Genomic DNA, 22,258 nt, shown 5'->3' with positions numbered 1-22,258 from the left:
GAGAAGGGCCCACTTGCCTCATTTAACTCTCTCCCTCTGACCTCTTGGGCATCGTGGGAGGAACATTGGGCTACCGTACTGCTGGCATTCATCTTGCAAATGACTGCACAAGAGACTGCCTTCAGTGTCAGTGAAAGCTACAGATTGTGTGTGGGGGGGGGGGGGGTGCGGAGGGAGAGAGAAAAAGAGAGGAGAGAGGGAGGGAGGGCTATAGGCAGAACACTGATCTTAGCCAGTGCAGGACAGTGTGGCAGTCTTTCATACATAAGCAAATTGCTGATAAATTATGCACACTGAACTGCACAGAGGCAGCTCCAAACCTCGTCCAGTATTACTCGGCAATAGGAAGCAGGAACGATGGCTTGTCAGCAGTGAATGCAGAGAGGGAGAGAGAGAGAGAGAGAGACTTGATTTGAGAAGGGTTACGCTGGTGTGAGGGGAGACAAAACCAGTTCAGGATTCCCGGCGCTTTCTCAATGTCACAATCCACTGCACGGGAAATCTATCTAATCGGGTTCCTTTCTGTCAGGAAGGGAAGATTATAAATAGCTTTTCATCACGACCAGTGAGGAATTGTGAAGATAGACCAATGCACTGAGTGCCAAGGGAAAAAAAACAAGCATCAGGTAAGACAAACGTGCAATTTTACTTGAACCAGCTTAACTTGATGGGGTACATAGAAGCAGAGGGTGGGCTGGAAATGAGATGTCCTCTTTAAAAAAATATCACTTGTATTTGTAATTTTGCAAAGATGCATAAAATAAAGTCCTTCCCCTTCCTTGGTTGTAACTGTGCCCTGAATATTTACTCCATCCAGTTGTATGGTACTAGACACTCTCTTCCTTATTTCAGTCCCCTTGGCAGATTTTGATTTCAGCATTCTGTTGGTGTTGTATATATATATATATATAAATAAATGAGGCATTCTGTTCCTTAAAGTAGAGGGATCCCTGAGTATTCAGATCTGCAGGGATTAAAGAATGCAACCTCCGTGGGTATAACGCGCAGTGGAGGGGGAGTGGGTGAGTAGGGAGGGGGGAAACGGTTGTCAGATAACCGGGTCTGTCTGCTTTGGAGACATTTAAAAAGGTCTGAACTTTATTTGAATGCTGTGCTGCTGTTACACGGAACCTTTGAAAGAGGGAATAGATCAGCCCAGTGCATTGCTTTAGTTGAAACGGGAGCTGTCCAAGTCACACCCGGTTTGTCTTTTTGGAGGAGATAAGGGATTTAGATTTTCCCCAATTTTAAAGATGCTTTTTAAAACCCCAATTTGTTAACGTTATTCCAGCAATCCTATCAGATTGAATTACACACACACACACCCCTACATAAAGCGGAGGAGCAACCACTTGCAGTGAGCAAGGAAGGGGAAAGGGGGGAGGGAAGGAAGGGGAAAGGGGGGAGGGGAGGAAGGGGGGGAGGGGAGGAAAGGGGGGAACTCTGTCCACCTTTACGGTTGCTCCTAAGCTTGGAAAAGCACCAACGTGAAGGTGAAAAGTGCGCGGCGAGGTGTTTGACTGCCAAGCACGGTGAAGCACCAAGTCCATGTGAGGGCAATGGCCCCGAGTCCTGCCGGCCAGTCTCGCTCGCCGACAAGGAAAGCGCTGGTACTGGAGGGAACTGCACTTTCCAGCGGAATTACAGACAGCGAGCTCTCAGTCCATCGGAGATTTCAAGATAATTGAGCGCCCAGGCCTTTCACTGCACGCCTGCTGTGCAACAAGAAACATAACAGATGTCAACTCAAATCTTTTTTTTTTGTAAAAGTCATTTTTTGGAAAAAAAAAAGTTGAAGCATCTTGTTTTAAATCCACTGCAGGTGGCAGCAACGAGTTGGTACCCGATCAGTCGAGGTGGGGCGGGGGAAAAGTGTGTGTGTGGGGGGGGGGCAGTAAATATATAAATAAATGTCAGTAAAACTCTCTAACATCGCACGCTGGAATAGTTCCCAATCAGCGACAAGCTATTCATTAAAATCTTGACATTCCAGGTTGTGGTTAATGGTGACCAAGTAGGGAGCCAGTGTTTTAAAAAATTATGAATGAATGATCTTCAGTAAATAAGCGTGACGCAAAGACATTGAAACAAAAAATAAACTGTTGAAGGCAGTGAGAGAGAGATGGGATTTGTGTCCAAGGGTCGCACACGATCCATTTGTTAGCTCTGCACTGTGCACACAGAGTTAGCGGTGTATTACACTGTGGTGGTGTGTGTGTGTGTGTGTGTGTTGGATGCTGCTCAGGCTGCTTGCTGTTCATTAAATAGTGCATTACTGACTCTCCCTACAACTCCAGCGGCTCCTCCATACAGAGTGTGCCTGCGATTTTAATTAAGTGCTCATTCCATGGCACAACTTGATATCAGAGTTTTCAATGACTCTCCCTGAAGGGAGTTAAAATAAGGTCTGCAGCAGCTTTTTTTTTTAAAAAAAACCTTTTGTGCCCCTTAATTAATATATCTTATTTAATCTGATGAGGAGGAGTAGGTGAATGGATTGTGGCATTCAATGTTAATTCAGTGTGCTGATGGAACCAGGTCATTTCACAGATACAATCAGCTCTCAGAAAATACTGCAATAGAAAAATAAATCTACTACGAAGTACTTTTACTGATAAAAAAAAACCCTAACTTGTCTTAATGATATATGCTGCAAGCTGGTTTTGAATGTTACAAAGTAGGTGCTGTACTTAATTATCAGTCTTTCGGATGAGATGTTAAACCGAGGCCCCTTCTACTCTCTCAGGTGGACGTAAAAGATCCCACGGTCCCATTTCAAAGAAAAGCAGGGAAGCTCTCTCCTCTATCCTAGCCACTATTTATCCCTCAACCAACTTCACTAAAACAGATTTATCTCATTGCTGTTTGTGGGAGCTTGCTGTGCGCAAAGTGGCTGCCGCATTTCCTACATTACAACAGTAATTTGGGACGGCCTGAGGCTATGAAAGTCGCTATATAAATGCAAGTCTTTTTTTCTTTATAAAGCACTCAGATCAATGAATCAACGCTTGGGTGTTTTCCTTCAGATCAACATTTTTCATTATTCTTTCAAGGCCCTTCAATCTTTCTGTGATTGCAGGTGGGATTAAAAAGCTCAATGCATTTTGCATATCCTACCTGGTTGTGTAAATCCAACCTACGGTATTCAAGTTTTATGAGGTGAGTCAAGAGGCTCTCGTCTTTCTGATAGGACCCCGAAAAGTCTTCCCTTGTTTGTGTCCACACTGCTGAAAGTTACAAAGGGAATGGTATAGGTGTGCTCACTGGGGACTTTCAGTCGCCTCTGGTTCCTGGTCTTTATGCACTCAATTTGGTGATTAAAAACAGTTTGAGACAACTATTTTGTAAATCATAGAATCTTACAGCACAGAAGGAGGCCATTCGGCCCATCGTGCCTGTGCCGGCTCTTTGAAAGAGCTGTCCAATTAGTCCCACTCCCCTGCTCTTTGCCCAGAGCCCTGCAATTTTTTCCTTTTCAAGTATATTTCTAATTCCCTTTTGAAAGCTACTATTGAATCTGCTTCCACCACCCTTTCAGGCAGTGCATTCCAGATCATAACAATTCGCTACATTAAAAAAATTCTCATCTCCCCTCTGGTTCTTTTAACAATTATCTTAAATCTGTGTCCTCTGGTTGCCGACCCTCCTGCCAGTGGAAACAGTTTCTCCCTGTCTAATCTATCAAAATCTCTCCTAATTTTGAACACCTCTAATAAATCACCCTGCTCGAAGGAAAGCAGCTTCTCTGCTCTAAGGAGAACAACCCCAGCTTCGCCAGCCTCTGCGCATAACTGAAGTCCCTCATCACTGGTACCATTCTAGTAAAACTCCTCTGCACCCTCTCCAAGGCCTTGACATCCTTCCTAAAGTGTGGTGCCCAGAATTGGACACAATACTCCAGCTGAGGCCTAACCAGTGATTTATAAAGGTTTACCATAACTTCCTTGATTTGTATGGCTGTATGGATTCCACGAGAAGTGGCAGTCTCACAAACAGTACGTAGCTTAATTACCACAAATAATTAGGAGCAACTTTTATTTTTTTTTGGGGGGGGGCAGGTTAAAGTTTTAATTCAATGTGAGTGTTCTTAATATCATGAGGAAATGGTCAGGAGGGATTACTAAGTAACAGTGAAGGAGCTGGGTTAACATCAGTAGAGATAGAGTCAGTAACACAGGGTGCTGGGGGGAGGGGTTACTGAGTGACAGTGTGAGGGAGCTGGATTAACATCAGTAGAGATACAGTCAGTAACACAGGGCGCTGGGGGAGGGGTTACTGAGTGACAGTGTGAGGGAGCTGGATTAACATCAGTAGAGATACAGTCAGTAACACAGGGTGCTGGGGGAGGGGTTACTGAGTGACAGTGTGAGGGAGAGGGATTAACATCAGTAGAGATACAGTCAGTAACACAGGGTGCTGGGGGAGGGGTTACTGAGTGACAGTGTGAGGGAGCTGGATTAACATCAGTAGAGATACAGTCAGTAACACAGGGTCCTGGGGGGAGGGGTCACTGAGTGACAGTGTGAGGAAGCTGGATTAACATCAGTAGAGATACAGTCAGTAACACGGGGTGCTGGGGGAGGGGTTACTGAGTGACAGTGTGAGGGAGCTGGATTAACATCAGTAGAGATACAGTCAGTAACACAGGGTGCTGGGGGAGGGGTTACTGAGTGACAGTGTGAGGGGGCTGGATTAACATCAGTAGAGATACAGTCAGTAACACAGGGTGCTGGGGGAGGGGTTACTGAGTGACAGTGTGAGGGAGCTGGATTAACATCAGTGGAGATACAGTCAGTAACACAGGGTGCTGAGGGAGGGGTTACTGAGTGACAGTGTGAGGGGGCTGGATTAACATCAGTAGAGATACAGTCAGTAACACAGGGTGCTGAGGGAGGGGTTACTGAGTGACAGTGTGAGGGGGCTGGATTAACATCAGTAGAGATACAGTCAGTAACACAGGGTGCTGAGGGAGGGGTTACTGAGTGACAGTGTGAGGGAGCTGGATTAACATCAGTAGAGATACAGTCAGTAACACAGGGCGCTGGGGGAGGGGTTACTGAGTGACAGTGTGAGGGAGCTGGATTAACATCAGTAGAGATACAGTCAGTAACACAGGGTGCTGAGGGAGGGGTTACTGAGTGACAGTGTGAGGGAGCTGGATTAACATCAGTAGAGATACAGTCAGTAACACAGGGTGCTGGGGGGAGGGGTTACTGAGTGACAGTGTGAGGGAGCTGGATTAACATCAGTAGAGATACAGTCAGTAACACAGGGTGCTGGGGGAGGGGTTACTGAGTGACAGTGTGAGGGAGCTGGATTAACATCAGTAGAGATACAGTCAGTAATAGGGTGCTGGGGGGAGGGGTTACTGAGTGACAGTGTGAGGGGGCTGGATTAACATCAGTAGAGATACAGTCAGTAACACAGGGTGCTGGGGGGAGGGGTTACTGAGTGACAGTGTGAGGGGGCTGGATTAACATCAGTAGAGATACAGTCAGTAACACAGGGTGCTGGGGGGAGGGGTTACTGAGTGACAGTGTGAGGGAGCTGGATTAACATCAGTAGAGATACAGTCAGTAACACAGGGTGCTGGGGGAGAGGGGTTACTGAGTGACAGTGTGAGGGAGCTGGATTAACATCAGTAGAGATACAGTCAGTAACACAGGGTGCTGGGGGGAGGGGTTACTGAGTGACAGTGTGAGGGAGCTGGATTAACATCAGTAGAGATACAGTCAGTAACACAGGGTGCTGGGGGAGGGGTTACTGAGTGACAGTGTGAGGGAGCTGGATTAACATCAGTGGAGATACAGTCAGTAACACAGGGTGCTGGGGGAGGGGTTACTGAGTGACAGTGTGAGGGAGCTGGATTAACATCAGTAGAGATACAGTCAGTAACACAGGGTGCTGGGGGGAGGGGTTACTGAGTGACAGTGTGAGGGAGCTGGATTAACATCAGTAGAGATATGATAAAGGAGATTTGATCGAGGTATCCAAAATCATGAAGGGTCTAGACAGAGTAGATAGAGAGAAACTGCTCCCATTGGCGGAAGGGTCAAGAATCAGAGGGCCTAGATTTAAGGTGATTGGCAAAAGAACCAAAAGTGACATGAGGAAAAACTTTTTTACACAGTGAGTGGTTATGATCTGGAATGCACTGCCTGAGGGGGTGGTGGAGGCAGATTCAATCATGGCCTTCAAAAGGGAACTGGATAAGTACTTGAAAGAGAAAAATATGCAGGACCACGGGGATAGGGCGGGGCAGTGGGACTGGCTGGATTGCTCTTGCATAGAGCCAGCATGGACTCGATGGGCCGAATGGTCTCCTTCCATGCTGTAACCTTTCTATGATCCTATGAGATACACTCCATAATTCTGTCAACATTTAGTCAATAATCTAATTTAAACTGTGTGTTCGATAATTCGGCCCAGCGTGGAGTGTTTCTGAGTGATGTCAACAAAGGATTTTAGCATTAATCAGTGTTTTTTAGTCGCCATTTAGTTTTCAGACGGGGTACTTACAGCGAGACTCCCTTTTTAAAATGGGGTCCTAATGGCACGACTGCCTGTTTCAAGTGGGTCATGAAGATGAGTCTCCCTCATTAACATGGTCGTGATTCTGCTTCTTAAAGGGGTTGTAATGTGGGACTCCCTCTTTTAAAGAGGCTCCAAGGGTGTAATTTCTTCTTTAAAAAGTGACTGGACGGACACCCTCCTTACCAAAGTGGATTTTAATGCAGAAGCTCTTGTCTTTAAATGTAGTGTAAATTACAACAAATTTGTGGTTAAGTTCTACCACAAACAGTGCAGCTTCTATTATATCATTTCCCATCATGTGCCTCGGAAAAACCCTCCAAATGGTTAACACTGAAGAAAGCAGAGCGATTCAACCTGTAATTCACTTGTCTTCCCTTCTGAAAGATTCCGACAGAATGGCCCCGAGAAGACATTGTTGGGTTAACTTTGACTTCCCTGGCACTGGAATAAAATCACAGACGTGGAGCTGAGTGGGGTGGGGCTGTTGGATTTGCAGATTAGAACAGACTCTCTTAAGAACATAGGAATTGGTAGGCGACAAATGATCATGGTCCATCTAGTTGACTAATCATAGCAATCATTCTCTATCGAATAGTCTACAACAGACCGATACGTGAGGTGAGGAAAACCCCCAGTAGTGGAGAGTTTAGGGAACCATAGGTCCAAAGTCACCTGCTCCTCCCAAGCCTGTTACACTTACCACATGTCATGTCTCAAATTACCCATATACTGTATCCCAAAATATTATTTTCTGAAAGTAATCTAACTAATTTGCATTTGAATGAATCAATACAATCTGCTTCCACCATCTCCCTAGGGAGCCTGTTCTATAGATTGACCACTCGCTCACTGAAATATTGTTTCGGATGATTAGTTTTGAATTTACCCCCCTTCAAGCGCAGGCCGTGTCCTCTGGTTCTATTGTTCTGGACAAGATAAAACAGCTGGTCATGGACTATATTATCTAGACCCTTAAGAGTCCTAAAAATAGCAATCATATCACCTCTCAACCTTCTGTTTTCCAGTGAGAACATGCCCAATTTACGTAATCGCTCCTTATAATCCAATCCCTCCATCCCTTCAATCATTCTGGTTGCTCTCTTCTGTGCCCTTTAATATCGGCAACATCCTATTTGTACTGCAGCGACCAGAACTGTACACAGTATTCTAAGTGCGGTCCACACCAATGATTTATAAAGTGGCAGGATTATCTCACTATTTTGGCTCAATAGCGACCTTTTAATACATCCCAACATCTGATTTGCTTTACTCACTGCCACTGAACATTGTTGCCACAGCTTTAATTTATTGTCAAACAGCCCCCCACCCCCACCCCAGATCTCTTATTTCCATGCATATTATTTTCTTTCCATTTGAGTAATAGACCCTTCCTGGATTTTTTGTCCCCATGTGAAGCACTTTGCATTTCTCTACATTGAATTTCATCTGTCACTTGTCTGCCCAATTTCCAAGTATATTCAAATCCTCCTGTAGCTTATCCTGTTCAGCTTTGCAGTCTACCACCTTCATTAGCTTTGTATCATCTGCAGATTTAGCCACTGTTTGCGACTCCTAGCTCCAGATATTAACATATTAATCAAAAAGGAGTCCCAAAACAGTTCCCTTTGGGGCCCCCCTCACAACAGTCTCCCAGGCCGATGACAGAACCCAGAGGGTAGTGGTACAGGGACTATCAGTCAAGCAATTACATAGAACAGAAAGAAAAACTTGCATTTCTACAGCACCTTTCATGACCTCAGGATGTCCCAATGCACTTTACAGCCAATGAAGTACTTTTGAAGAGTAGTCACTGTTGTAATGTAGGAAAACATGGCAGCCAATTTGCACATAGCAAGATCCCACAAACAGCAATGTGATAATGACCAGGTAATCTGTTTTTTAGTGATGTTGGGTTGAAGGATAAATATTGGCCAGGACACCAAGGAGAACTCTCCCATTCTTCTTCGAATGGTGCTGTGGGATCTTTTACATCCACCTGAGAGGGCAGACAGGGCCTCGGTTTAACATCTTATCTGAAACACAGCACCTTCAACAGTACAGCACTCCCTCAGTACTACACTGGTGTCAGCCTGGATAATGTGCTGAAGTCTCAGAGGCAAGAGAGCAACCCACTGAGCCACAGCTGACACCTAACATCCAGTGTAAAATATTTCCACTGATTCCTGCTTTCCTTATTTTCAGTACCAGCCTTTCCAGAGGAACTGTATCAAAGGCCTAACTGTACTTCATATCCTGTACAGTACACATCTACTGCCTTACCCTCATCAAGCCCCTTTGTTACACCTTCAAAGAAAACTAGTAAATTAGATTGACAAGACCACCCCTCCATGAACCCGTGTTGGCTATCTTTTATGATTTTATTTCTATCCAGACACTCCATGATTTTATCTTTAATAAGGGTTTCCATAACTTTACCCGCAATAGACGTCAAACTCACTGGTCCGTAGTTTCCTGGGTCACTATTGCTATCTTTTTTAAAACTAGGAGTAACATCTGCCTTTCTCCAGTCCCCAGGTACATCTTCAGTATTCAATGGTTTCTGGAAGATTTGTGCCAGAGTTGCTCCCTTAGTTTCTTAAGGATCCTCGGATGCATCTTATCCGGCCCGAGATTTATTTAAAAAGAAAGAAAAGACTTGCATTTATATCATGCCTTTCATGGCCTCAGGAAGTCCCAAAGCGCTTTACAGCCAATGAAGTACTTTTGAAATGTAGTCACTGTTGTAATGTTGGAAATGCAGCAGCTAATTTGCACACAGCAAGCTCCCATAAAACAGCAATGTGATAATGACCAGATAATCTGTTTTTTTAAGTGACGTTGGTTGAGGGATAAATATCCCAGGATACCTTAAGTTTGCACAGCTGTTCAGTAACCATGCAGGTAGTAATCTGAATAGTATCACAACTGATCTCTGCAATCCCTCTAGTTCTCTTTCCAGGTCAAGTAAGTTACCTTTTAGCAGCCTGTGTACCATCAGTTGTCACACCCTCTTCTGTTCCCACTTTCAGTGGGCCCACTCCATCCCTCATTATTCTTTTTCTCTTACAATAACTAAAACACCTATCGTTATCCTTCATTTGTCATATTCAATTTGAAATATTTCTTTGCCATTCTGATGCATTTTTTACATTCCTTGACATGCCTTTTGGTATTGAATCCGTCTTTATTCTGTGCCATTTTCCTTCATAGCCTCTGAGATTGGGATTTCAGGCAAGTAGAGACAAATGAGAGACAGGCACAGAAGTGCCTCCAATCTAGCGCTAATTGATCCCCTGCCCCAAAAAGCAAAATCTCTTCAAGAGAGAAATCTTGTTAAGTAGGCCAATGAAAAAAAAACGAAATGGAAAGCAAAAAAGAGGAGGCAGCTGTTTAAGTTACCAGCTGTGGCTCAATGGTAGTTTGCTCACCTCTGAGTCAGAAGGTTGTGGGTTTAAGTCCCACCCTAGAGACTTGAGCACATAATCCAGGCTGACACTCCAGTGCAGTACTGAGAGAGTGCTGCACTGTCAGAGGTGCGGCCTTTTGGATGAGATGTAAACCGAGGCTCTGTATGCTCTCTCAGGTGGATGTAAAAGGTCCCATGGCACTATTTTGAAGAGCAGGGAGTTCTCCCCTGGGTCCTGACCAACATTTATCCCTCAACCAACATCATTAAAATGGATTATCTGATAATTATCCCATTGCTGTTTGGGGGATTGGCTTCCTGCATTACAACAGTGACTACACTTCAAAAGTACTTCATCGGCTGTAAAGCACTTTGGGACATCTTGAGGTCATGAAAGGCGCTATATAAATGCAAGATTTTCTTTCTTGTCCCTACACAATGTCACATTGCCAACTGCAACTGGTGCCATATTGAGATCAACACAACATTGGATGAGGTAGAACTCGTGGGGGGCCCCTCCCAATTACCTGCCGTGATTTTGGCCTTTTACCCATGGTTTCCACCAATCCACCAAAGTTGGAGCGAGAGATCAGGAGAGCCCCCCCATGGCATTTTCACCCCGTTGTTCCTTTCCCTGTAAGCCATTTTGAAACAAATTCCCACTCTTGCATGAAGTACATCAAGTGAACTTGGCAAGGTGTCAACTTTAATATTTCAGTCTCATTGATTTAATAATGAAAATCAATACCTGTCATACTTTATTAAGAGGGCACAGTTTTCACGTTATGCAATATGATTTGGCATAAAATGTGCTCACAGCAATTGAAGGTGAAGCAATCTTCGTATACAACTCCTCTGAAGTCCCAGGCAGTTAAGTCCTTCCCCGACTTAAAATGGACATCTACCCAAGATCAAAATATAGGATTTGCTAGAGGAAGAAAGACCAAGGTCCATCTAGTTCGCCTTCTACCATCCTGATAGTCACATGATACAAAGATAATGGAGTTGTTGACTAATAATGGCAATCAATCTCTATCAATTAATTAGTCTACAACAGACCCAGATATGAGATGAGGAAAAGCCGAGTGGTGGAGAGCTTTGGGAACCATCGGTCCAAAATCATCTGTTTCTCCCAAGCCTGTTACACTTACCAAGATGGAGTTCTATATTGGTAGTCTTGGTGTAAGATATTAATGACCTTTCCTAAATCCTTCTATCAGGCATATGTATTACGCAGCAAGCAAAAAATTCAGTAGTGAAAGCTTAGACATGGATGGCCGAGTTCTCCTGGTTGTTCTTTGGGTGAATCCATCACTCAAAAAGTGTTAGGTGAGGACAGGATCAGCTGGGAACTGATGGTAAAATGAAGAGGCGGTTGGTTGGCACGATAGGCCAGAGGGGGGTTTCCCTTGAGTTTAGAAGGTTATGGGGTGATCTGTTTAAAATGATAAAGGGATTTGTTTGGGTAGATAAGGAGAAACGATTTCCTCTGGTAGGGGAATCAAGAATGAGGGGGCACAATCTTAAAATTAGGGCTAGGCCATTTAGAAGTGAAATCAGGAAGCACTTCCTCACACAAAGTAGTGGAAATCTGGAACTCTCTCTCCCCAAAAGGCTCTGGAAGCTCAGGGACAATTGGAGCTTTCAAGACTGAGATTGATAGATTTTTATTAGGTACGGGATTCAAGGGATATGCAGCTAAGGCAGGTAAATGGGGTTGAGGTACAGATCAGCCACGATCTAATTGAATGGCGGAGCAGGGTCGAGGGGCTGAATGGCCTCCTCCTGCTCCTACGGCAATAACCCCAATGTTTCAGTGATTGTGAGCTGAACTGTGAATTTATCTAACTCCCCTACACTCTCAAGCTACTTTTACATTGTTCTTGTGCCACTAGCTCTCATCGTACAGGTCTTGTGCTGCCTGCGATGAATGTATGGAAGACTCACCTCATTAGTTAAAAGTGACAGTCAGAAAGAGACTTGTTACCAGGTCTTTCCCTGCTGGCATTGTTGTATCTGGTCCCAGTATACAGGCTATCCTGTTCTAGCCCAATTCATGGTAGTGACGTCATGATCAAACCTTGGGTCAGAAGTCTGGATGTCAGCCTACATTTTGTGCTCAAGTCTCTGCAGTAGGACTTAAACCACTTTTCTAACTCAGAGGCAAGAGTGCTACCAACTAAACCATGGCTGACACCCATAAAAGGGGTCGTCACAGTGAGGGTGCCACCTTGAAAATAAATGGTGAGACTACCCCTTTAAAATGGGTACGCGTGGTGAGACTATCCCTTTAATAAGTGTCCAAATGGCGAGACGCTTCCTTGCGTAAAAGGATCCCAAAGGTAAATCCTCCTCTCCAAAATGGGATCTGGATGATAGACTCCCTCTTCTAAACAGGTGCTGATGATGAGAATCACTCCCCTTTTAAATGGGTCCTGATTGCTAAACTCCCCATTAAAAAGTTCAGGATGACAAATTAGTGAATGGTGGTTCTGTGTCACACACCTGCATGTCCTTCCAGCCCAGTATCACAGTAAGTGAAACCCTTTGCAAAAATCAATTCCTGGCACTCGGACCAATTTCAGAGCTCTCGCTTTTGGGTCGAAACAGTTGAAACCGATTGAGCTGGAATAACAAGGCAGTACTGAGGAGGGAGGAGAGGAGATCTGTGGTCTTATCCTTCAGACTGACCTGCCCATCCTCAGTTCTCTGGGACAGCCCCATGTCCATTATTATTTAATTACATAATAGGGCCACTGAGTTCAACGAGGCGCAGAATTAATTACCGCTTCACCTCCGAACTTCTTTTGGCAGCTGATGTTTCTCTGTGGTGAATTGTAACTTGTAAAATGGATTCTCAGGACAGTATAACTTATTGGTTATGATGCACAAAAGATGCTCATTAATACAAACCATTAAACCCTGGCTCTGCACCAGGACAACCCCTGATGAAATTCTGATTCTAAAGTACCTGCTTCCGACTCTCAAACTCCTTCAGAGTCAAGGGTCGCACTTTGTATTACAGTGAACTAATTGATATTCATTACAATTTGCACTTGGACACAACGCACTGCACCACAGACATCTTAATTCTCAGCACGTTGAAGTAGCCATTTTGGATTAAAATACACCACCCAAACGCAATGGCCCTTTCTCCAACGTGCCCCTTTTCTCCTTTATCACGTTGGCCTGGCACTTTGCAGCCAAGAGAACAGATGCAATGGTCCACCGTAGTAACTGGCTCCCAGAAGCTGCCAGGGATTTGCCCAAGTGTGGCACTCCTCACTCAGTGCCTCCCTGCTGTGGAACTGAGTGGAGCACGACTTGAGCCCTCATCCACATCGCTGTTTAGTGACTCCTGGTGGGAGTGCAAGGATGTGGATATCAGGTGAGGAAAGCATTGAGCTTGGCTGTGAGGTCCCCAGCAGTTGAATAGACAGTCAACACTCACTGGTTTAGCACAATAATGAATAGCAGCTGCTTGGTTGAGGCACTGCCCCAGCAAGGAGAGATGATGTGGAGAGAATTTACAAGAAAGAAAACCAAAAATGCACAGGACAAATGTATTGGACAACCAGTACAGTACTAACATGCATCAGTCAACCATTACAGTACTAACATGCGTCCGTCAACCAGTACAGAACTAACGTGTCAACCAGTACAGTACTAACATGCATCAGGCCACCAGTACAGTACTAACATGTCAATCAACCAGAATAGCGCTAACATGCATCAGTCAACTAGTACAGTACTAACATGTGTCAGTCAACTAATACAGTACTAACATGCCTCAGTCAACTAGTACAGAACTAACATGTCAACCAGTACAGTACTAACATGTGTCAGTCAACCAGTACAGTACTGACGTGTCAGTCAACCAGTACAGTACTAACATGCATCAGTCAACCAGTACAGTACTAACATGCGTCAGTCAACTAGTACAGAACTAATGTGTCAACCAGTACAGTACTGACGTGTGTCAATCAACCAGTATTGTACTAATAAATTTGCCACCCTTGCCATTAATTCCATCCTCCTCCCCAGCCACTCACATTGAACCAGACTGCTTGCAACCTTGGCGACCCATTTGATCCCAAGCTGAACTTCTGAACCCATATCCTCTCCATCACAAAGATTGCCTACTTCCACCTCTAACATCGCCCATCTCCATCCCCCCATCTGCCTATCTGCTACTGAAACCTTCATCTATGCCCTTGTCACCTCCAGACTCCACTGTTCCAATGCTCTCCTGGTAGTCCTCTCATTCTCCACATTCCATCCACTTCAGATCATCCAAAACTCTGCCGCCCATATCCTATCTTGCACCTGGTTCTCCAACACCTCCAATTTTAAATTCTCATCCTCATGTTTAAATCACTGCATGGCCTCGACCCCCTCCCTATCTCTAACCTCCTCCAGCCCTACAATCCCTCAGAACACTCAATCTTCTGACTCAAACCTCTTGTGCATCCCCCCTCCCTTCATGTTATCATTGGCAGCCGTGCCTGCACCGCTATTGGCCCTAAGCTCTGGAATCCCCTCCTTAAACCTCTCCGTCTCTCCTCCTTTAAGGCCCTCCTTAAAACCCACCTCTTTGACCAAGCTTTTGGTCAACCCTCCTAATATCTACTTCTTTAGTTCGACATCCATTTTTGTCTGTTCACCCCTCGGTGACCATCCCAAGGTGAAGCACCTTGGGATGTTTTACTACATTAAAAGGCACTAAATAAATGCAAGTTATTGTTGTTGAAGGGAATGAAGGGATGAAAACAAATTTAGGATGGGAAGGGGAGTAATATAAATAGAAACATATATAATTTGCACTGTACTGTTGAATGAATGGGGGATCTTGATTCACAAACCCTGTGGGAATGAGAGAAGGTCCAGAGCTTTGTTAAAGTCCAATTCCTGACTCAATTAACTAATCATTCCTTTATCTTAAAAAGAAAAGCTCTCTCGATTTGGTCCAAAGTGAAACCTTATCAAATAAAATCTGGAATAACATCCCTGCTCCAAACAATTGCCTCATTGCAGATTGGCAGTTAACTCAGATACCAAGGAGAATTGAATCGGACAGACGGAAATGTCTAAACAGGCCTTCTACTTGATTAACTGTCTTGTGTGTTGCATAGAGAATGACAGCTGTTCCATTGCAGATAACTCTAGTGCTGCCTAATCCTCATCAGGACATTGTTTTTTCCCCAGTGCAGGCAGGGCGAGTTTAATGTGATTTGAAGTCTTCAATTTAACCCTATCAGGGAAGCCATTGCTGACAAAAGATCCCATCTCTGAAGGCATGAGCTATTTATAAAGCATGTAACCACACATCTGGGTCAGGAGGTGGTTGGTTCAAGTCCCACTCCAGAGACTTGAGCGCATAATCCAGGCTGACACTCCACTGCTGTACTGAGGGAGTGCTGCACTGTCAGAGGTGCCATCTTTCAGATAAGACGTTAAACTGATGCCCCATCTGCCCTCTCAGGTTCATGTAAAATATCCCATGGCATTACTTTGAAGAAGAGCAGGAGCTGGCCAATATTTATCCCTCAACCAACATCACAAAAACAGATGATCTGATCATTATCACGTTGTTGTTTGTGGGAGCTCATTGTGCATAAATTGGCTGCTACGTGTCCTACATTACAACAGTGGCCACGATAAAAGTATTTAATTGGCTGTAAAATGTCCTGAGGCTATGAACGATGATATATAAATGCAAGTCTTTTTTTTTATTCTTTTAGAAACAGACAAGTATAAATTGTATTGCTGCCTCTCCACACCTGAGGGGTCAGAATTATTGCACAGCAGGCAACAGAACGGTTTCATATTGGCTTTTTCATCCTGGTAGGCCAAGTCTGTCCACAGCTTTTGGTAGATGGAGCTCATGATCACGGCATTCAGATTGTGTTGCTGTCATAGTTTATGGTCCCAAAGGTTGCTTGGCCGATCTAACAGACTCCTGCCTTAACTTTGACGGGTTTCTGTAGAACAACGCCGGGAACCATCTGTGCCGGGTGCCATACCTGCGCTGGAGTTTCCTGTGACCCTGTTTTGGGCACAGAGCCTCCACCTGATCCAATCATGACCACCAACACCACCACCAACTTGCATTTAATTTGCGCTTTTAACATAGTAGAATGTCTCAAGGCATTTCGCAGGAACATTATCAAACAAAATTTGACACCGAGCTACATAAGGAGATATTAGGACAGGTTGGCCAAAGAGGTAGGTTTTAAGTAGCATCTTAAAGGAGGAGAGAGAGGTAGAGAGGCAGAGAGATTTAGAGAAGGAATTCCAGAGCTCAGGGCCTAGGCAGCTGAAGGCACGGCCGCCAATGGTGGAGAGATTAAAATCAGGGATGCGCAAGAGGCAAGAACTGGAGGAGCGCAGAAATCTCCCAGGGTTGTAGGGCTGGAAGAGGTTACAGAGATAGGGAGGGGTGAGACCATAGAGGGATTTGAAGACAAGGATGAGAATTTATAAAATCGAGGTGTTGATGAACCGGGAGCCAAAGTAGGCCAGCGGCCTCAGGGGTGATGAGTGAATGGGACTTGGTGCGAGTTAGGATATGGGCAGCAGAGTTTTGGACAAGCTCAAGTTTACGGAGGGTGCAGGGTGGAAGGCTGGCCAGGAGAGCATTCGAACAGTTGAATCTACAGGTAACAAAGGCATGGATGAGAGTTTCAGCAGAAGATGAGCTGAGGCAGGGGCAGAGATGGGAAATGTTACGGAGGTGGAAGTGGGCGGTCTTGGTGATGGAAAGGATATGGGGTCAGATATGCAGCTCGGGGTCAAATAAGACGCCACGGTTGCAAACAGTCTGGTTCAGCCTCACACGGTGGCCACGGAGAGGGATGGTGTCGATGGCTAGAGAATGGAGTTTATGGTGGGGACCGAAGACAATGGCTTTGGTCTTCCCAATATTTCATTGGAGGAAATTGCTGTTCATCCAATACTGGATGTCAGACAAGCAGCATGACAAATCAGAGGGGTCAAGAAAGGTGGTGGTGAGGTAGAGCTGGGTGTCGTCAGCGTACATGTGGAATCTTGTGTTTTCGGGTGATGTCGCCGAAATGCACATGTAGATGAGAAATAGGAGGGGCCAAGGATAGATCCTTGGGGGACTCCAGAGGTAACAGTGCGGGAGCGGGAAGAGAAGCCATTGCAGGTGATTCTCTTGCTACGGCTGGATAGATAGCAATGGAACCAAGTGAGAGCAGTCACATCCAGCTGGACAACAGAGGAGAGGTGTTGGAGGAGGATGGTATGGTCAACCATGTCAAAGGCGGCAGACAGGTCGACAAGGATGAGGAGGGATAGTTTACCACGGTTACAGTCACAGAGGATCGTTTCAGTACTATGGCAGGGGCAGAAACCCAATTGGAGAGGTTCAAACATGGAGTTGCGGGAAAGATGGCCATGGATTTGCGAGGCTACAACACATTCAAGAACTTGAGAGGAAAGGGGGGCTGGAGATGAGGCAGTAGTTTGCAAGGACAGAGGGGTCAAGGGTGAGTATTTTGAGGAGAGGAGTGGTGATGACAGATCTGAAGACCATATGAGATAGGAGCAGGAGTAGGCCATTCAGCCCCTCGAGCCTGCTCCGCCATTTAATGAGATCATGGCTGATCTGATTTTTACCTCAACTCCACTTTCCTGCCCTTTCCCCACATCCTTTGACTCCCTTGCTGATCAAAAATTTGTCTAACTCAGCATTGAATATACTCAATGACTCAGCCTCCACAGCTTTTTGGGGTAAAGAATTCCAAAGATTCACAACCCTCTGGGGGAAGATATTCCTCCTCATTTCTGTCTTAAACGGGCGACCTCTTATTCTGAGACTATGCCCCCTAGTTTTAGATTCCCACTTGAGGGGTAACATCCTCTCAGCATCTACCCTATTGAGTCCCCTCAGAATCTTGTATGTTTCAATAAGATCTCCTCTCATTCTTCTAAACTCCAATGAGTAGAGACCCACCCTGTTCAATCTTTCCTCGTAAGACAACCCTTCCATACCCAGAATCAACCTAGTGAACCTTCTCTGAACTGCCTCCAATGCAAGTATGTCCTTCCTTAAATAAGGGCACCAGTACTGTACACAGTACTTCAGGTGTGGTCTCACCAGCACCTTGTACAGTTGTAGCATGACTTCCCTGCTTTTATACTCCATCCCCCTAGAAATAAAGGCCAATATTCCGTTTGACTTCCGGATTACCTGCTGCACTTGTATGTTGACTTTTTGTGTTTCATGTACGAAGACACCCAGATCCCTCTGTACCACAGCATTTTGTAGCATTTCTCCATTCAAATAATATTTTGCTTTTTTAATTTTCCTCCCAAAGTAGATGACTTCACATTTTCCCACATTATATTCCATCTGCCAAATTTTTGCCCATTTGCTTAACCTGTCAATATCTTTGTGTCCTCATCGCAACTTGCTTTTCCACCTATCTTTGTATCATCAGCAAATTTGGCCACAAGACACTCTGTTCCTTCATCCAATTCATTGATATATATTGTAAATAGTTGAGGCCCCAGCACTGATCCCTGCGGCACCCCACTAGTTACAGATTGCCATTTTGAAAATGACACCTTTATCCCGACTCGTTGCTTTCTGTTAGTTAGCCAATTCTCTATCCGTGCCAATATATTACCCTCAACACCATGAACTCTTATCTTGTGCAGTAATCTTATGTGGCACCTTATCGAATACCTTTTGGAAATCCAAATATACTGCCTCCATTGGTTCCCCTTTATCTACCCTGCCTGTTACTTCCTCAGAGAACTCTAATAAATTTGTCAGACATGATTTCCCCTTCATAAAACCATGTTGACTCTCCTTGATTGTATTACAAGTCTCCAAATGTCCTGCTACTACTTCCTTAATAATCGATTCTAGCATTTTCCCAATGACAGATGTTAAGCTAACTGGTCTATAGTTACCTGCTTTCTGTCTCACTCCCTTCTTGAATAGGGTGTTATGTTTGCGGTTTTCCAATCCACTGGGACTGCTGAAGTGGAGGGGGATAGTACCTGAGGAGAGGGAACCATTAACAATATCATGGGGACCAGGAAGGGGAGTTAGGTGGTCAGCAGATTGGTGGGAATAGGTTTGACAGAGCAGAAGGTGGGTCTCATGGTCAAGATAAGCTTGGAGAGGAGCAATATCAGAGAAACTAGAGAAAGTTGCGAGTTCAGGGTTAGCTTGTTAGTTCAGGGTTTGGCTTGGTGGGTTGGGGAAGGGAGGGAAGCAGCAAAGACAGCTGAATGGATGGTCTTAATCTCAGTAAACGGTAAGCAGGTAGTAAGAACAGGTAGTAAGATTAGGGATCAAAAAGGAGGTAGAGAGCATGGCTGAGGTACTAAATAAGTACTTTCCATCTGTCTTTACCAAGGAAGAGGATGCTGCCAAAATGACAGTAAAAGAGAAGGTAGTTTTTTTTTTATTCGTTCATGGCAAGGCCAGCATTTATTACCCATCCCTAATTGCCCTTGAGAAGGTGGTGGTGAGCTGCCTTCTTGAACCACTGCAGTCCGTGTGGTGAAGGTTCTCCCACAGTGCTGTCGGGTAGGATTTTGGCCCAGTGACGATGAAGGAACGGTGATATATTTCTAAATCAGGGTGGTGTGCGACTTGGAGGGGAACGTGCAGGTGGTGTTGTTCCCATGTGCCTGCTGCCCTTGTCCTTCTAAGTGGTAGAGGTCGCGGGTTTGGGAGGTGCTGTTGAAGAAGCCTTGGCGAGTTGCTGCAGTGCATCTTATAGATGGTACATACTGCAGTCACGGTGCGCCGGTGGTGAAGGGAGTGAATGTTTAGGGTGGTGGATGGGTGCCAATCAAGCGGACTGATTTGTCCTGGATGGTGTCGAGTTTCTTGAGCGTCGTTGGAGCAGCACTCATCCAGGCAAGTGGAGAGTATTCCATCACACTCCTGACTTGTACCTTGTAGATGGTGGAAAGACTTGAGAGTCAGGTGGTGAGTCACTCACCACAGAATACCCAGCCTCTGGACCTGCTCTTGTAGCCACAGTATTTATGTAGCTAGTCCAGTTAAGTTTCTGGTCAATGGTGACCCCCAGGATGTTGATGGTGGGGGATTCGGCGATGGTAATACCGTTGAATGTCAAGGGGAGGTGGTTAGACTCTCTCTTATTGGAGATAGTCATTGCCTGGCACTTGTCTGGCGCGAATGTTATTTGCCACTTACCCAAACCTGGATGTTGTCAAGGTCTTGCTGCATGCAGGCACGGACTGCTTCATTATCTGAGGGGTTGTGAATGGAACTGAACACTGTGCAATCATCAGCGAACATCCCCATTTCTGACCTTATGATGGAGGGAAGATCATTGATGAATCAGCTGAAGGTGGTTGGGCCTAGGACGCTGCCCTGAGGAACTCCTGCAGCAATGTCCTGGGGCAAAGATGATTGAGATACTGGGATGGGCTAAACATTGATAAAGAGGAGGTACTAGAAAGACTGACTGTACTTAAAGTAGGTAAATCACCTAGTCCAGATGGGAGGCATCCTTGGTTGCTGAGGGAATTAAGGGTGGAAATTGCAGAGGTGCTGGCCATAATCTTCCAATCCTCTTTAGATATGAGGGTGGTTGCAGAGAACTAGAGAATTGCAAATGTTACACCCTTGTTCAACAAAGGGTGTAAGGATAAACCCCAGCAACTACAGGCCAGTCAGTTTAACCTCGGTGGTGGGGAAACTTTTAGAAACGATAATCCAGGACAAAACTAATATCACTTGGACAAGTGTGGATTAATAAAGGAAAGCCAGCACGGATTTGTCAAAGGCAAATCATGTTTAACTAACTTGATTGAGTTTTTTGATGAGGTAACAGAGAGGGTTGATGAGGGCAATGCAGTTGATATATTGTATATGGACTTTCAAAAAGCATTTGATAAAGTGCCACATAATAGGCTTGTCAGCAAAATTGAAGCCCGTGGAAAAAAAGGGGCAGTGACAACATGGATACGAAAATGGCTAAGTGACAGGAAACAGGGTAGTGGTGAATGGTTGTTTTTCGGACTGGAGGGAGGTGTACAGTGGTGTTCCCCAGGGGTCGGTACTAGGACCATTGCTTTTTTTGATATATATTAATGACTTGGACTTGGGTGTACAGGGCACAATTTCAAAATTTGCAGATTACACAAAACTTGGAAGTGTAGTAAACAGTGAGGAGGATAGTGATAGACTTCAAGAGGATTTAGACAGGCTGGTGGAATGGGCAGACACATAGCAGATGAAATTTAACGCAGAGAAGTGTGAAGTGATATATTTTGGCAGGAAGAATGAGGAGAGACAATATAAACTAAATGGTACAATTCTAAAGGGGGTGCATGAGCAGAGAGATCTGGGGGTATATGTGCTCAAATCTTTGAGGGTGGCAGGACAGATTGAGAAAGCGGCTAAAAAAGCATAAGGGATCCTGAGCTTTATAAATAGAGGCATAGAGTACAAAAGCACTCTGTTGAACCTTTATAAAACACTGGTTCAGCCACAACTGGAATATTGTGTCTAATTCTGGGCACTGCACTTTAGGAAGGATGTGAATGCCTTCGAGAGGGTGCAGAAAAGATTTACTAGAATGGTTCCAGGGATGAGGGACTTCAGTTACCTGGATAGACTGGAGAAGCTGGGGTTGTTCTCCTTAGAGCAGAGAAGGTTACGAGGAGATTTGATTGAAATGTTCAAAATCGTGACGGGTTTAGATAAAGTAAATAAAGAGAAACTGTTCCCTTTGGAGGAAGGGTCAAGAACCAAAGGGCACAGATTTATGATGATTGGCAAAAAAACCAAAGGTGACATGAGGAAAAACGTTTTTTACGCAACGAGTAGTTATGATCTGGAATGCGCTGCCTGAAAGGGTGGTGGAGGCAGATTCAATTGTGGCGTTCAAAAAGGAATTGGACAAAAACATGAGGGGAAAAATTTGCGGGGCTATGGGGAAAGAGCAGGGGGATGGGACTTTCAAAGAGCCGGCATGGGCTCAATGGGCCAAATGGCCACCTTCTGTGTTGTAACCATTCTATGATTCTATGATTCTAATCTTAGTGGCAAAGAAGCCCATGAGCTCCTCGCACATGTTTTTGCACTATTCGAAGAGGAGCAGAGGAGTTCTCCCCGTGTTCCGGCCAATGTTTATGCCTGAACATTACTAAAACAAATTATCTGGTCATTATCTCATTGCTGTTTGTGGGACTTAGCTGTGCACTTCAAATGCACATCCAAGTACTTTTTAAATGCAATGAGGGTTTCTGCCTCTACCACCCTTTCAGGCAGTGAGTTCCAGACCCCCACCACCCTCT

General features: G+C 44.9%; 1 protein-coding gene across 1 annotated transcript in view; it reads left to right on the top strand.

The window, feature by feature from the left end:
- The first annotated feature begins 228 nt into the window (after window positions 1–228).
- The window catches only part of LOC137326097 (transmembrane protein 121), a 70,333-nt gene continuing 48,303 nt past the window's right edge, over window positions 229–22,258 (top strand). The window contains exon 1 of the mRNA XM_067990972.1: window positions 229–626. The gene's annotated coding sequence lies outside the window, so the exon portion shown is untranslated. The remainder of the gene's footprint in view (window positions 627–22,258) is intronic.

This window comes from Heptranchias perlo, chromosome 10 (genome assembly GCF_035084215.1).
Source record: "Heptranchias perlo isolate sHepPer1 chromosome 10, sHepPer1.hap1, whole genome shotgun sequence".
NCBI classification, from domain to species: domain Eukaryota; kingdom Metazoa; phylum Chordata; class Chondrichthyes; order Hexanchiformes; family Hexanchidae; genus Heptranchias; species Heptranchias perlo.
This window is presented reverse-complemented; position numbering and strand designations above follow the sequence as displayed.